The sequence below is a fragment of the Pelodiscus sinensis genome, chromosome 9 (assembly GCF_049634645.1).
Source record: "Pelodiscus sinensis isolate JC-2024 chromosome 9, ASM4963464v1, whole genome shotgun sequence".
Taxonomy (NCBI): Eukaryota; Metazoa; Chordata; order Testudines; family Trionychidae; genus Pelodiscus; species Pelodiscus sinensis.
The window spans coordinates 41,926,642-41,942,936 of NC_134719.1; the positions used below are offsets into that span (position 1 = coordinate 41,926,642).

General features: G+C 42.1%; 1 long non-coding RNA gene across 1 annotated transcript in view; it reads right to left on the reverse strand.

Annotated features, from left to right (window-relative positions):
- Nucleotides 1-15,510, reverse strand: part of LOC142830671 (uncharacterized) — a 49,618-nt gene extending 34,108 nt beyond the window's left edge. Inside the window, exons 1-2 of the long non-coding RNA XR_012906115.1 lie at nt 14,741-15,510; nt 9,973-10,186 (exon numbers count right to left, since the gene is read on the reverse strand). This is a non-coding gene — a long non-coding RNA (uncharacterized LOC142830671). The remainder of the gene's footprint in view (nt 1-9,972; nt 10,187-14,740) is intronic.
- Between the last annotated feature and the right edge of the window lie 785 nt (nt 15,511-16,295).

Below are 16,295 nucleotides of genomic sequence, written 5' to 3' on the forward strand. Positions count from 1 at the left end.
GCATCCACTTGTAAGGATCAGACTGTAAGTTCTAGGACTGAGTGTGCAGTAAGAAATTAGACCCAGATTCCTAGAAATAGTGTGGGGGTCTGGGCCTTTGGAGTTTTGACTCTTTCTTTAAGTCAAATTATATTTAAAATTTAATAAATTTTTCTACGACCTGAATAGCAATTAACATGGGGAACATTTCTATATGCAGTTAAATATCAGTTAACAATTAAAGGTGATGTACAACATTTGCACAATACAAACTGCTAATTTAATAGACTAAATATTATGGTCCCTTTTGTTAGTACATTGCATTTTTAGTTCTGGCTCCTGAAGGTCAACTTTTTCCCTGCACATTTCTCCTTGTTAATGCAGAAAATACTGTTTGATCTCACTAGTTAACCTATGTACAGGTTACTGCTTGTTTTGTTGTTGTGGCATTGAAAGAAAATTCTAATACTTTCATTACAGCAGCTCAGGAAATGGGAAACAATCCTTCTGAGAACCTTTGTCAGGTTTCATGCTCATCACAAGCCAGCTGGTGCTTAAAATTAATTACCAACGGTTACCTAGGTAACACTAAATCATGCTTAAAAGTTTCAATATTGTTTATCCTTACAAGTTTCCACAGCCATTTCAATCACATGGGTACAAAATTGCAGACCTGAGGTTCAGCAAAGAAAGCAATGTAAAACTGTCCCTTTCACATAATCAGGCCCCTTTTTTTTACCTCTACCTTCCACAAGTGCACTTGTCTCTTGTGGCATGCTGTTTTAGAAACATTTGAACTTTGGATATCTACCTTAAAAAGGGTATTCATTAAATTCCTGCTGTTCACATCAAAAGCCTGCTGTTCAAATCATGGATTCTTAGATCACTGCTAAGTTGATATTGATCTCATATGTTCAATTAAAAGGATACAATAATATAACTGTCCTGAAAGAAGAAAATGACTGTTTAGACATTATTTATACATATAAAGGCACCGCATTGTTGGTAATCATAATAGTCAACTCCCAACAGCTTTGATTCTATCCACCTTTTATGGTTTTTGCATCAGGCAATGCCAAAACAATTCTTTATAGTAGTCAGTTATTTATATTTGGAGGAGAAATTCTATTTTGAGTAGAGATCTTGGTTTTTTTAGCACATGGATTTGTCCTGTTTCAGTTTCTAAATTCTGGAGCTTGGTCTTTTTGTACATTTTGGTCTCTCAAGTAGCATTTCAATGCTATATGGGCACTGAACAGAGACCCTTTTATGCTGGAGCCGTGGAATTTGCAACATGATTCACTGTTAGCCATTGAGTGGAGTCCAAGCATCTTAACTTTCATTTAAAAACAATTATATTCCCAGCCCTTATGGTTCTGCAGAAAACCTTGTAAACATACACCAAGCGTGAATGGATGCTTCTCTGCATCAGGAAGGAGCTGACACAATGATTTTGAGAAGTAGGAACTGCCCCAGTCAACTCACTTGAGGCAGCATGAATTCAGCCTCTCCACAGCCATGGGATTCAGAACCCTCCCCAACATACAACAGAACTCATTTATTTGCTGCAGCCAAGCTCCCTGCACCAATGGGACCCTCATGCAGCTGCCTCCTGCTTCACACCTTTCCCCACAGGAGGAATTACATTGGATTACGCTGCATGCTCCCTGCACTGTTCTATATAGTAAAAGAACAGCTGAAGCTCAGGGAACGGGAAAGGTGAAACACTGAAGCAGACTACAAGCTCCTGCCTGCTTCCCCTAACACACTTGGGCAGGAGGATGAGGGTAATGAGAGGGATTGTGAGTTTGGATGCACAGCCACTATGGAACTGCAGGGCCATATGGAGAACCCAGAGAAAAAGTCCATAGTTAAAAATGATTATTGAAAATAAGTGTGGACAAATGGTTCACCAACAAATATTTTTAGCTAAAAGTTGTGGCTGTATGTGTTTGAGAGGGCAAGGGATGAGCTGCAATTAACCAGGCCTTAAAATTAAGACTGGCAGTGATGGAACTTTACTATTGTGGCAAAGTGTATGCAAGGTTCTGACGGGAGGTGCCTCTGAGATAGTGACACCTCGATGAACTCCTTTTGCAGAATGTCATTTCAGCATTGGCTTCTACGTAACATGCTGTCAAGTGCATTTCAAGAATCAACTGGCATCAACAGAACACTGTGTTCTTAACGTGCCTTTCCTATTTGTCACAGAGACTGAACACCTCAGCTCTGTTAACACACCCAGGTCTGCACTAGTCCAAGACAAGACCCAGTAGTAATGTATGCAGTGATGTTGTAGCCATGTTGGTTAGAGCTTAAATTCAGCTGGAGACCACCAAAGCGGAGCACAAGCAAATACAGTAAAACTCCAATAGTCCGGCACTCCTGATAGTCCAACATCAAAATGACAAGAGCCTAGTGAGTGAGCTTCGGCAAAAAATGAGTCACAAGGTAACAGCGGCAGCAGCTGAACTGAGCAAAAAGGGTAAAAAAGGCTTAAAAAAACTAAAACATTACAGTATACTGTATACAGTATGTATAATAAAAAGGGTTAAGAACACTTTATATACAGTATATAATGAATACAGTATATATATAACCAGTTTATAGTACCTCCTGATAGTCCGGCATATCTGATAATCCGGCACCACCTAGGTCCCATAGGTTCCGGATTATCGGAAGTCTACTGTATTTTCAAACTCGCAGGAGCCCTAGTGTCCTATGAGGCTAAAGCCCCAACCTCCTCTCCCCCTCCATGCTTGGGACTGATCCCTGAATGTGAGGCCTCCAGGAATAATTTTAGAATGTAAGCCCTGTTGTCAGTCCTAGGCAAGGCAGGTGAGGTAATGTATTTTATTAGACAAACTTCTGAGTAAGAGAGATAAGCTATCAAGCTTACATGGAGTTACTTAGAAAACACCTTTCTTTTTGTAATACCATAACAGAGGTTTGTGTACATTTCTTGCAAGGCCAACATCATGACAGACCAAAACCAGTCAACACAAACTGGGAGTGATTTTAGTGCAATAGAAACAATGGCCCTCATTATAGGAAGAGCTGGGAGCATGGAGCACATGCCAGATCTGCACATGCAAGGCCTGAGCAGGAATTTCCCTGCAATTTTTCCTCTGGGATGCTGGGTGGGTCACTGGAGATGAGAGCAAAGAGACTGTCTCATTTGTGCTTTCAATCATAGGCGCCTCACTCCGCCTCAGGCCCCAGCCACATCCAACACCTTCCTCCATCCTGCCTCCTCTCCTCCTCATCCACAAGTCCCCACCCCACTATTTTTTCCCGTAGGTGCTGTAGCCCCAGAGCGCCTACTGAGTAAGTGCCTCTTCTCAGTGATTCTCCTACTGGTGCTCAGGCAGCAAGTAGGAAACAGCACAGCTTGAATACAGAGGTTTGAGAATCACAAGGGTAAACTGAGGAGTAATAAATGTAGGATGCATAAGGACTGAAGGGCATGATTCTGAGGACAGGGGGAATGTAAAGAGAAAATTATTGTGAGCCGACAGGCATGTGATCACTACAGCACACTCCCCCTCCACTATCCAGATAAGCCTCAAGAGCCTTACGCGGGCTACCAAATAACATGGATGAGGTATAGAAAGTTCTCATCCACCTCTAATGGCTCATCCACACAGAGGATAACAGCCAGTTGTTACTGCCACTTGGATAGCTCAAGAAATCTCAGTTGTGAAACTTTAACCAAGTCCTCATGTGCATATGCATTATGATAGAGTCTTTAATAGTTAGAGTGGTTAAACACTGAAATAAATTGCTTAGGAAGGTTGTGGTTGTGGAATCCCCATCACTGGAGATATTTAAGAGCAGGTTGGATCCATCAGGCATGATCTAGATGGTGCTTGGTCCTGCAATGGCCTCTCTAGGTCCCTTCCAGTTCTGTGATTCTAATTTAAACTTGTACTAATTCAGGATTAAACAATAGGAATAGAGCTTGCAAAACTGGGCTGCATTTTATGATGTCATGGTTACTGATCATAAGTTTTCCATGACCTCTTTTACAGCCTGACATAAAACCTGTCAAAATTTGTGAGAGTCTTTTATTTGCCTTTGGATAGGGACCTTAAGTTTGAAGTTAAAGAAAGTCAATTTTCTATAATCACCTCAACTTTGGTTAGCTTAAAATAGCTTCCAAAACTCAGTTAAATCATTTGTTATTTGTTCTACTACAATACTCATAAATAAGAACTGCGACTAAAGCCAGATCCGCTTTTCCACACAGTTTGGAAGAGAAATAACCATCAAGTTGAAATGACCAAGGCCAGGTGTTCACTTGAGAGTATGAAAAACCCACACCCCTGAAAAGGAGTTATATAAATTAATCCTACCCACATGTAGACAGTGCTATGTCACTGGTACAAGCTCTCCCACCAGAGTAGGTGCATCTTCACTTCAGCATTCCCTATCAATGAACTAGGGAAATATAATCTAGATGGGGTTACTACAAGGTGGGTGCATAACTGGCTGGAAAACCATTCTCAGAAACTAGTTATTAATGGTTCACAATCATGCTGGAAGGGTGGGTTCCACAGGGGTCTGTTTTGAGACCGGTTCTGTTCAATATCTTCATCAACAATTTAGATGACCGCATGGAGAATATGCTTATTAAGTTTTCAGATGATACCAAGCTGGGAGGAGTTGCAAGTGCTATGGAGGATAGGGTCAAAATTCAAAATGATCTGAGCAAACTAGAGAAATAGTCTGAGTTAAATAGGATGAAGTTTAATAAAGACAAATGCAAAGTACTCCACTCAGGAAGGCACAATCAGTTCACACATACAGAATGGGAAGTGATTGTCTAGGAAGGAGTACTGCTGAAAGGGATTTAGGGGAACACAAGTCAACAGTGAGACACTGTTGAAAAAAAAGCAAACATGATTCTGGGATGCATTAACAGGAGTGTTGTGAGAAGATATGAGATGTCATTCTTCCGCTATACTCTGTGCTGATTAGGCCTCAATTGGAGTATTGTGTTCAGTTCCTGGGCACCACATTTCAAGAAAGATATGGAGAAATTGGACAAGGTTCAGAAAAGAGGAACAAAACTGATTAAAGGTCTAGAAAACATGACCTATGAGGGAAGACTGAAAGAATTGGGCTTGTTTAGTTAGAAAGGCAAAGACCGAGAGGGGACATGATAGTGGTGTTCCAGTATGTAAAAGGGTGTTAAAAGGAGGAGGGAGAAAAATGGTTCTCCTTGTCCTCTGATGATAGGACAAGAAGCAATGGGGTTGGACATTAGGGAAAACTTCCTAACTGTCAGGGTGGTTAAATACTGGAATAAATTGCTTAGGGAGGTTATGGAATCTCCATCACTGGAGATATTTAAGAGCATGTTGGATAGATATCTATGAGGGATAATCTAGACAGTGCTTGGTCCTGCTATCAAGGCAGGGGACTGGACTCGGTGACCTCTTGGGTCCCTTCCAGTTCTAGTATTCTATGATTCTATGAAGGCAAGCCTTACAATCTAGGATGAACCACCCAAGTTCATTACCACTGGTGACTTAAGGTACAACTTGGACTGAGATGTACAGTACTGACAGGTTAATACTGTAATACCACTATTCCACCTTGGTCTCAAGTTTGTTTTTCTTCATCTCATGCAGCATTTTATGAGTATATGTCCTCTGTGTGTGCTGCTTTCAGATAATACTAGGTTGCTATAGCAATTGCTTTAAAAATGAATTGTGGGGAATCCCTCAGGCTAAAATACTGATAAATGACCATTCCTTAATAGAAAACTGCCCAACAGTATTAGGGCTAACTTATGTACAATCTTTCTTGAATTCAATTGGAACTATTTGGGGAAAAGGATTGAATGCACTGCATTTTATGAAAAGAACTCTTCTCTTCTCCTATTAACTCTTCCAGGTTTGCACTTCTTTGGGGCGGAGTGGATGGAGAGAGAGAAAGAAAACAGTGAAGACCATCCACTGTAATGTCAGAGATCTTTCCTTCCAAGATCTTCAGGATCTTTATTATAGTGGCGATAATTATCTTATATGACAGAAAAATGGCCATCCAGAAAGGTTAAGTGTCACAAACTCAGTCATACGTCATCATTGTCAAAGCTAGAAAGGGAACCAGCTTCTCCCACCTCCTGCTACCTGTAGTCTAGTGCTACATGGTTTTATCTCCAGTAGAGGAAAATATATTCTATGCCTTACAAAAACCAAATTCCCCCACAATACTTCACGCAGTAAATAATAAGTATAGTGTAATTCGCTAAATGAATAGTTGATGCATTTTTGCATCCACTATTTGATTAGTCAATAGGGCAGCACTGCCCCTTTGAAATGCCGCCATAGCTCCCCATCTGACCCCGGGCTTCACGCGGAGCTGCCGCTTTGAAACGTCATGGCAAAGTTTCAAAGGGGAGCACTGCACAGCTGATCCCGGGCTCCATCCAATGCTGCCGCTTTGAAATGCTGCCAAAGCATTTCAAAGGAGCAGTGCTGCATGGAGCCTAGGCCTTCCCAGCTGACCCTGGGCTCCATACAGCGCTGCCACTTTGAAATGCCATGGCGTCGTTTCAAAGCGGCAGTGCCGTATGGAGCTGACCTCTGGGCTCTGTGCGCTGCTGCCGCTTTGAAGTACCCCATCTTCCCCCTCCCCTTTGCTGCCTCTGTCTAATAGACATTGTGGGAGGGAGGGGAAGCAACTAGTTGACTCCACTATTTGATAAGCATTTGCTTATCCGGTAGTCGACTAGTCCTTAATATCCTTAATAAATACCTGAATTTGTAATACAAACCAAATATGAAACACATACAGAAAAAATTCTGTCTTTTCCTTACTATAGTCTTACTTAAAGACTTTGGAAGTCTTGAGTCTAAATCATCTCACAAATATCTCCCACTCTCAAAATAAACAATCTATCCCCATTGGAGCCTTTGAACATTTTGGGCAGTGCTACCCAACCCTCATACAATTGCTCTCTGACTGAGTCCTGTGTCTCCACAGCCATCTGCCCTCCTGTTACCCAAGAGGCTGTTGACTGCAGTTCCCAGTGAGCCTCCTGGAATGTCTTCAGAATCGTACATTTTTAAAATAAATTCGCCAAGCCTCTGAACATCAAGTTTCTGCTATACCAGAACAGGGAAAACAGATGAAGTGGGGACTAAGGTAAGAGCGAGTGACAAAAAAGGCAGCATCAGCATCCCCTTGGAAAACACCTATCCTTTAATTAGCAGTCTAACGTTCTATCCATTAGGCAATGCTGCTGGCAGACAAACTACTTTATACATTTGAAGACAGCATCATAGACAAAGCAATTGCTGCCTACCATTTAGCCCCAGTCCCGACCGCTCAGGAACAATGTCACATGTGAATAAGTTGTAGAAATTCATGGTACCTGCTGCTGTGCCTGGCTAGTTCCAATTGTTTTTTCCACCAGTGGGGAGCTAGCCTGGGGTGGGGCCAGTGGCTGCATGGAGGGGGGATAAAAGGTGTAGGACATTGGGTAGAAGGGGCAGGGCTGAGGCAAGACTCCCCAACTGGTAGTTCACGTACCACTCATGATTTATATGCTTATATTTACCCTTTTTCCCCTCTAGATCCAGCATTTAGATAATGCTGCTCTGGAGATTGCCAGAGCATGCTGACACATTAAAGGCCAACCACAAAAATACCATGTCAGTATAGCACAGGGCCAATAAGTGTTAGCTCATGAAACATGTGACACTATCTTGTCATTTTCAAGGCCTGCAGCTGTCTTTGCTCAATACTCCTGGCACCCTAGTGAGTCAAGTGGGCTGCCAGACAGGCCACCCTACCTGATGGGCTGAGGAACTACCAGGCAGTTCTTTTGCCCAGCAGCAGAAGTAGCCAGTTGTTTGGGGGGTGACTGCATACACCCACTGACCATCAGTCCCCCTGTGCTCATTTCTGCAAGCCCTGCTCCTACTCTGCTCTTCCACAGTGCCAGTCCAGATCCTGCCTTGTACCCCACCTTGTTCCCTCCTTGTCCCAGCCCTTGCTTCTGCCTCAGAACCAACCCTGCTCCTGTTGTTCCTGACTGCTTGTAATCCAGGCCTAGCTCACTTCCCTGCAGGCACGCAATGTAGAAATGCACTTTGAGGCAATGCAGCTCCCACACTGCCACCCATTCTGCATGAACCAAAAATTCTCTTGCTTGACAATTTAGCGGTGATTAGGGCACATAGTGGAGGGTTTCTTACTCAATGTCAACTCCAATTTCTGCTGTGCCTGCAGTTGTTCCTCACTGACCATTGCAGGATGGGACTGACATAGGTCATATATTGTCTATTCTTGGACTGTATTGATCTCATGTTGATCATAACACTTTTTGGGGAAGTGGCATAATCATAACAAAGTACATTGGCTGGAGACAAATTTAAGCGTGGTCACATGTGTAACTAGATCAATACAAGGATCTAAACTTTGTAGTGTAGAGTAGGCCTCAGACATGTGAAATCAGTAGCCATACTGTCAAATGTTATTCATAGCTGTCAGATTTTTTATTGAAAATTTTGTTATTCACACAACACTTCATAAAACAGTATATGTGAAAACAAATCAGCTGATTTTTCACAAACATTTCACTTCACCTACTACTGGGTTTTATTTGTGCCGTGTGATTGGTAACTCAAATCTCATTGTTTGTTACACCTCCTTGATTGGTTGATCCAATTTTAAAACAGAACAATAAGTAAACAGCAGAGATCCAGCTCATCCTTTTATTTGTGTCGGGATACCCTTGTACTCATGTAAATATGGGTGCAATCATCACTATGCAAATATTCATGGGAACCACATAGGTGTGCACAAGAATATTCAAATACAACAATGTTCACAAATATTCGTCATGCAGCTTTTCAATACAGGCAGTCCCCGGGTTACGTACAAGATAGGGACTGTAGGTTTGTTCTTAAGTTGAATCTGTATGTAAGTCGGAACTGGCGTCCAGATTCAGCCGCTGCTGAAACTGACCGCCAGTTCCAACTTACATACAGAATCAACTTAAGAACCCCAAGCGTCCCCAAGTCAGCTGCTGCTGAAACTGATCAGCGGCTGATTCCAGGAAGCCCGGGGCAGAGGCTTCCTGTAGTCAGCCACTGGTCAGTTTCAGCAGCAGCTGACTTGGGGACGCCTGGGGCAGAGCAGCTGGGGTGCTGCGGGGTTGGTCCAGTAGCGCCGCCGCTGGACCAACCCAGCAGCACCCAAGCTGCTCTGCCCCAGGCGTCCTGATTCAGCCACTGCTGAAACTGACCAGCAGTGGCTTAATCAGGACGCCTGGGGCAGAGCAGCTGGGGTGCTGCCGGGTTGGTCCAGTAGCGCCCAGAGCGGTGCTACGGGACCAACCGGCAGCGCCCCAGCTGCTGTACCACAGGTGTCCAGAGCAAAGCCGCGGAGCACGGGGGCAGCGGGACAGCCCAGACGCGCCGTGGCTGTCCTGCTGCCCGCGTGTTCCGCTGCTTTGCTCTGCTTTGCTCCCCGTCCCCCTGGTCTGCAGACCAGGGGGACGGGGAGCAAAGCAGAGCAAAGCCGTGGAGCACGGGGGCAGCGGACAGCCCAGACACGTCTTGGCTGTCCGCTGCCCGCGTGTTCCACCGCTTTGCTTCCTCTCCCTGGTCTGCTGGAGACCAGGGAGAGGTCCCCGTTCGTAACTGAGGATCCAACGTAAGTCGGATCCGCGTAACTCGGGGACTGCCTGTACTGATAAACACAATCAAGATGAAAGTGGAGTATTGCTTCACTCAGCTAATCAAAGAAGCTAAAGACATGATTTGGAAAATATTTTAAACAATCTTTCTAGAAAATGGTGCTAATTATTATTTCTCTGCATATCTATTGTACTAAGAAAGATTACAAGCAAACAAACTCTTGGTTCACTTTTCAAGTAATAAAAGAAAAAAGAGAAATGAGAAAGTAAACTATTTGTTATCAAGCAGATACTTCCAATCCCATTACAAGTCAGAGAACAGAGACAGCTTTACCTACATTTTAAGTAGCCACCTTCAGGTCACATACATGTAACCACTCCCATTGGTTAACCCAGTGTGAGGTTATTCAGCATAGGGGAAGCTTGTGACTTCTTACACCACTGTGGGGGGAGGGCTAGACCTGAGGCTGCTTGGTGTGCTCTGCGTTGTGTATGTGTGAGTGCACCTCAGACCAGACCCACTCCGACAAATCGCCAGGGACAGGCTTTATTCTGTAAAAAACATAGAACAGGAAAACAGTTCAGCAGCCCCCTTCTCTCAGCATGCAGCCTGTGTGCTGCTTCTAGCACAGTCCTTGCTGAGACCCTACTGGGGGCAGATCTTACAGCACACAACACAGCCCCGTTTGAACACATGTTCCAACTCCCACAGTAACTAAATCCCACTTAACCAAGTCCGGGTTCTCCCTTTGTGTCACTTAACTGCAGTCAGGGTGCTCTATAGCCCTTTCTGGTCCTACCTGGAAAAAACATAGAACAGGAAAACAGTTCAGCAGCCCCTTCACGCAGCATGTGTGCTGCTTCTAGCACAGTCCTTGCTGAGACCCTGCTGGGGAGAGAGGGCACATCCTGGCAGGAACCAGGAAGTTCTCCCAACATGCCGCAGTTTGTAGTCCACAACTTATAGTTCCCAGGGCTGCTGCTGAAACACACTGGACCTTGGGTTACATACATAATTTACAAATGGCTGTAGCTCTAGAAATATCTATGAGAGCCCCCAAATTCCATTGCTATAATGATGTTAACTAAGGGAATTTAAAAATGTAACATCACAATCTAAAACTGAATAAAACGCCATATATTCTATTATGAATATTTACACATTTTGAGATGAAGATACTATACAATGGAAATTCTATAAGTAATTATTTCCCATACATTTATATTCAAGGCCAAACAGTTTGTACCTGCTGGTTTGCTTTCTCGATAGAGAATTACTTGAAAGTTTTTGCATTCTCTCCCAGGGGTGAAATACAATAGGAATCCATGCAGAACATCAATTTCCTTTGCTTTTGTAATGTTTACAACTTCCCTGTAGTATTTATCAAGAAATATACAACTCCCTATAGTTAGGCCCATGCAGGCTAACAGTAGGAATTCTTGGTGTTGATGGAGCTATTGATCATACAAACATTAAAATTATGTCTCCTGTAGTAAATGCCAATGAAAGAGAGGTACATTAATCAGGAAATCAATATGCTTGTCAATAGAAAGGCTAAGTTTGACAATGTAATGCAGCTGGCAGACCTCGTGGATGGTGAACCAGGAGGTATGAAACCCAGGAAGTGACCTATTTGTTTGACTTCTGGCTGTGTTAAAGCACTGAATAAAAAAAAAGAGAATGTGGAGAAACAAAAGACAGGAAGCTAAGGAGTTAGCGAAGAGCTAACTCTGAATTATTGCTGCAGTGACCTTTAGATGAGCAATTTAAAAAAAAAATCCCATGAACTTCTGGCTTGTGTTTCTTAATATAACTTTGTTAATTACCTTGAATGAAGGGGACCTGCTGGTGAAAACAAGAAATCTAAACTAAATGTATGATTTTAAAAATTAAATTGAGATAAAACTTTTGTTTTATCTAAGTCCCCATCCAGATATAATACTTTTTGTGGTAAGCTTGGTACTGATGGTTTGTATTTGTTCATACGCTTGCAAGGGTTGATCTGTTCATATAGGTAACAATTAAGCAAGCGATTGAGTTTCTGCTTTGACTGAAATATCTGGGCACCTGTATCTCCACATACAGGTGGTGTTTTTTTAAGCAAGTAACTATTGTCTCTCTTACATATTGTTATGCTAAATAGTTGAGTCTATCTATGGGAATTCCCACTGGAGAAAGTTAGATTCTATTTCAATTATATATAGGGAAATGGAGACTTCTATTTGCTTCAAAAGCTATTCTTATGGTACTTATGAATTTGCAGTGCTAAGCATGAATCAATCTCTCTCTCTCTCTCTCTCCCTCCCCCCCCCCCCCTCCCCCTCCAGAAAATGAATTCTAATGCTTCAGAGGCATTCATGTTTAGGATATTTGCAATGAGAAGTGATGTGGAAATTCTGGAACTCTTGCTCCACTAGCATGTCTGTAGTTGCTTAGAACAAGAACAAATACAGTTAGAACGTACATGTCACAACTTGCCAATAGGTTTTTAAAAAGTCATGGCAGAGTTAAATGACATCCAGGAAGAGTTGTCACTTCATCCTGTTCTACCTCTAGATGAATAGATAAAATAAGACCAACGCTGACTAGAATTAAGAACTAGCAGCTGGTATGACTGTTTCTGTCCATCCAGTTCCAGATCAATCACTAATCTTCTGCAAGAAGATTGTTCATTCTTTGTTTGGAGGGGGAGGGAAGAAAAGAGGAGGAGGGTAGGAGACTGATCATTGATCAGCTACTGTATATATGAGAAAAGCTTACACACATACACACACAGACACATGAGCCACCTGCTATGCACAGTAAATGGCATATGTCTAATGGGCATTAAAGAAAAGAAAAGTCCTCATACCACTTAAGACATGTGTAATCAAAACATGCAAATTAATGGAAGAATGCACAATGCACATACCAGGGAGCTTAATATATTTCATTTTAAAATATGCTGAAGTGGTGCAATATTTCTATCTAACACAAACATTTCATTAGTATCGGTTTAAAAGTGTATCAACTACACAGAGCATATTACTTATTTTTACGTCTTTTGAGAAATCAGAGGTGCTGGAACAATTTGTATAGTAGGGGTGCTGAGAGCCATTGAATAAAACTGTAAACCCTGTGTATGAAGGAAACCCCTGCAAGCCATGATTGTGGCATTTAAGAACATAAGAATGGCCATACAGGGTCAGATCAAAGATCAATCTAGCCTAGTATCCTAACTTCAGATAGTAGCCAATGCTGAATGCTCCAAGGGAATGAACAGAAGAGTAAACATCAAATGATCCGTCCTTTATCATGCATTCCCAGTTTCTGGAGAACAGGCTAGGACACCATCTCTGCCCATCCTGGCTAATAGCAATTACTGGACCTCTCTCCATGTACTTATCTAGCACTTTTCTGAACCTTATTATAGTCTTGGCCTTCACAACATTTGTCAAGGAATTCCACAGGATTACTTTATTTTGTGTGAAAAAACACTTTCTAGTTCTAGCACCTATTTGCGAAACTCCAACAAAAAACAATTTTAATTTTTAGGAGGTTTGTTCATAAACAGAAACTGAGGCACAAAATGGCAACAATAAGTTCTTGCTAATGGTGATCATCATTTTAAAAAGGTAGGTCAATTTTTCATTAATTATGCATGTTTTTATTTGTAAGTGGATATGTCACACTTCCCAATAATCATTTTGTACAAAGTCCACACTTGTTTGCACACATATGTGATTTTTTTAGGCACAAATATACACAGCTAATCTATCAGTCTAAAACAGGCAGTTCACTTTCAGTTATCTTTCAGATGTCCTTTGAAAACTTGGTTCTTCGTGTTCAATTCATGTTAAATTAAATAGGGAGTTTGAACTGAACACAAAAATTTGGTAATATACAAATATCTATGAGATATTCCACCACAGGATGCATCCAGTACATTATTGGCAATTGATATGTGATAATGGGGCATGAATTTCACAAAGCTTATAAGTCAGCTTCTTAAAATTATAGGCTAGCACATCAGTGGAATTGTAAACAAAGTAGTGAGAGCCATTTTCTATTTCTCTCTAAATCAATTAAAAGACACAGTTTTTCCACTCAGCATTCTCATTTTATCGCTTTCCATGTCTCTGTACTCTCTGTGCATTATAGCATGGTGCTAAACATTAATGAAGCAATAATTGGTGAAAACTCAGGCAGCTATTTTTAGGGCAATTTTGTTCAATTATTTATGAGCTTATAAAACATCCTTTAGTACGAAAAATGCATTGCTTAAATGTTATGATACTCCCAAATTGTTTTGGAGAGAAGTCTGGAGAGGATTCAAACAATTCCACTAAAACAATAACTTCAAAGTCAATCGCTTGATTCAGCAATAAACTATGACCTTGTAAAAGAAATAAAGTTTGGAGTGTTTTCTCTTTTAGGCGCAAATAGTCTTCAGCACAAAAGAGATTGACCTTGTAGCCTGATTTGATTAGCAAGTCATGCTGGTGAGCTACACTGTTCTGCTGGAATACAAAATACCATTCAGTGGCACTAGAAATGTATCTTTTAACAAAGATTGATGTTGACCATTGTGATGACTGCTCTCCAGTTTTATTTACTTTTCAGTGCTGGAACATGGGGACGTGAAGTTGTTCCGAGCCTCACTGGTGCATTCTCCCTAAGCAAGCTCCTCCACTTTAATGTTTGGTCCTTTTCCTCTATTTTAACTTTTCCAGTCTACACATGGCAGATGCTGTCATTTCTGTCACCTCTGGAAGATGATAGACAATGAATATGTGACTGCAGAAGCCAGTTGCAAACTATGGACCATACAGTAACTCAATGCTTATGTTGACCATTTGTTGGTGGTATCTCAGACATACACAAAGTCACTTCTGAAGCTACCACTGGCTTGTTAATTTGGCTATTTGAACTTTACTAATCACATTCTTCTGCAATAAAATAGAAGGTGATTCATCATCATCCAGCATACAAGTTATTTTAGTGTCTACCTCAGGAATTTATAGAGTAGTAATGGAACTTTATTAGTTATTTCTGTTTCTCCCAGATCATCCGAATTATGGCAGAACTCTTTTTTGTTACATGAAAAAAAAAACCCGGTTACTTACCTGTAACTGTTGTTCTTCGAGATATGTTGCTCGTGAATGTAGTAAGTTGAGGGTCAGTAACATGGAGTCAGCAGGCCTGAATAGAGGCCTGTAACATGAAAACAGCAACAGGCCTGTAATCTAGTGAGCAAGACTTTGGTTCAGTAACACAGGAGCCAAGAAAGATAACTGTGTAATTGTATAAGTTAGGTGGAGCATGGAAGGACACAGGGAAGCACCAAGTACAAACTGTAAGCCAAAGGGGAGTAACGGAACATCTTAATAAGAAATGTCTTGGTAGAAAGACACCCTAAAAACTAATGTACATACCGACCTAGGTTCAGGACCAGGTCAGAATTGACAGCATGAAGGATAGTAAGTAAGCCCCCCTTCTGTAAGGTGAGGGGTGGTATCTAGGCAACAGAGGGTGGCAACCCGTTACGTAAAGAAATGATGTAAGTTGTTTGTACCTGTCTATAAAAGGACACCGCAAAGGGTGCTCTATGGCCGACCTTGGGGGGGTGCGCACTAGGCGCCTGAATGGCAGGTGTCATTGCCTAAACTTACAGAATGCACAGTAGCTTAACTTTGACTAACTGCTGTTAATATCTGTTATATGGCAATAGGCCTGACCGGTGTTGATACCTTCTCAACGTGGGCCATAGTGCCCAGTGGTATAACATTGTACTAATCTCTGTTACCCACTGGTAGAGCTTCGCATTTGACAATAAACCTGCTCGATTGATTTCAATCCTTGCCTACGTCTATCGTTTCTGGGGCCTCTCAGAGATCTCCTGTGTTGACCCAAGTGCTAAGGTAATGAGCTTGCACTTCTTTTAGACGGCTTAAGCTTATCCTTATTGGTTTTTAAGGTCTGCCCAGAACCTGGGTCAGAGGCATGTTGCTTGTTGTTATCCTTGAGGAGCACTTTTAGTTTAAGCTCCTTCTCTGTGTGAGACCTGGGTTTCATTTTGACACAATGGGGGCAATCTTTATGAGAATGAGAGCTCCCCAAACATTTCACGCAGGCGTCATGCCCATCAGAGGCAGACATAGCGTTCTTGCAGAGCGCACAGTGTTTGAAGCCGGGAGAGCTCATACCAGCTTGTAGGCTGTGGCAGCGGTTCAAACCCCATGCGGCCTTTTTTTTCAAAAACTACTACTATTCTAAAGTATAAGATAAACAAGTAAAAACAGCAAGAAGAATGGCTAACTAACTAAACTAAGCTAGGTATGCTGAGGAGAGGAGAGCACTGATGCATTCTGTCTGCAGCCGGGGACGGTAGAAAGGAACTGAAGGGAGGCGGGGGCTGTGCGTGTGCATAGCTAGTGAGGGAGCCCACGCGCTTTGCGCGCCACACATGAACGGCCCCCTCTGAGGCACTGTTGAGGAAACTCCGTCCAGAGGTGCTGGAATGCTTTACACCTGATGTAGAGCACCCCCAGGGACACCTCTCGAAGGAGAACTAAAGTTTCTTATTCAGAAAAGTTATTTTATGAGTAACATCTTATGTCCCTGGAAAGGACATTTTAATTTCTGGCAGGTTTTGGGCTCATTTCTTTTTCTATTCAAAAG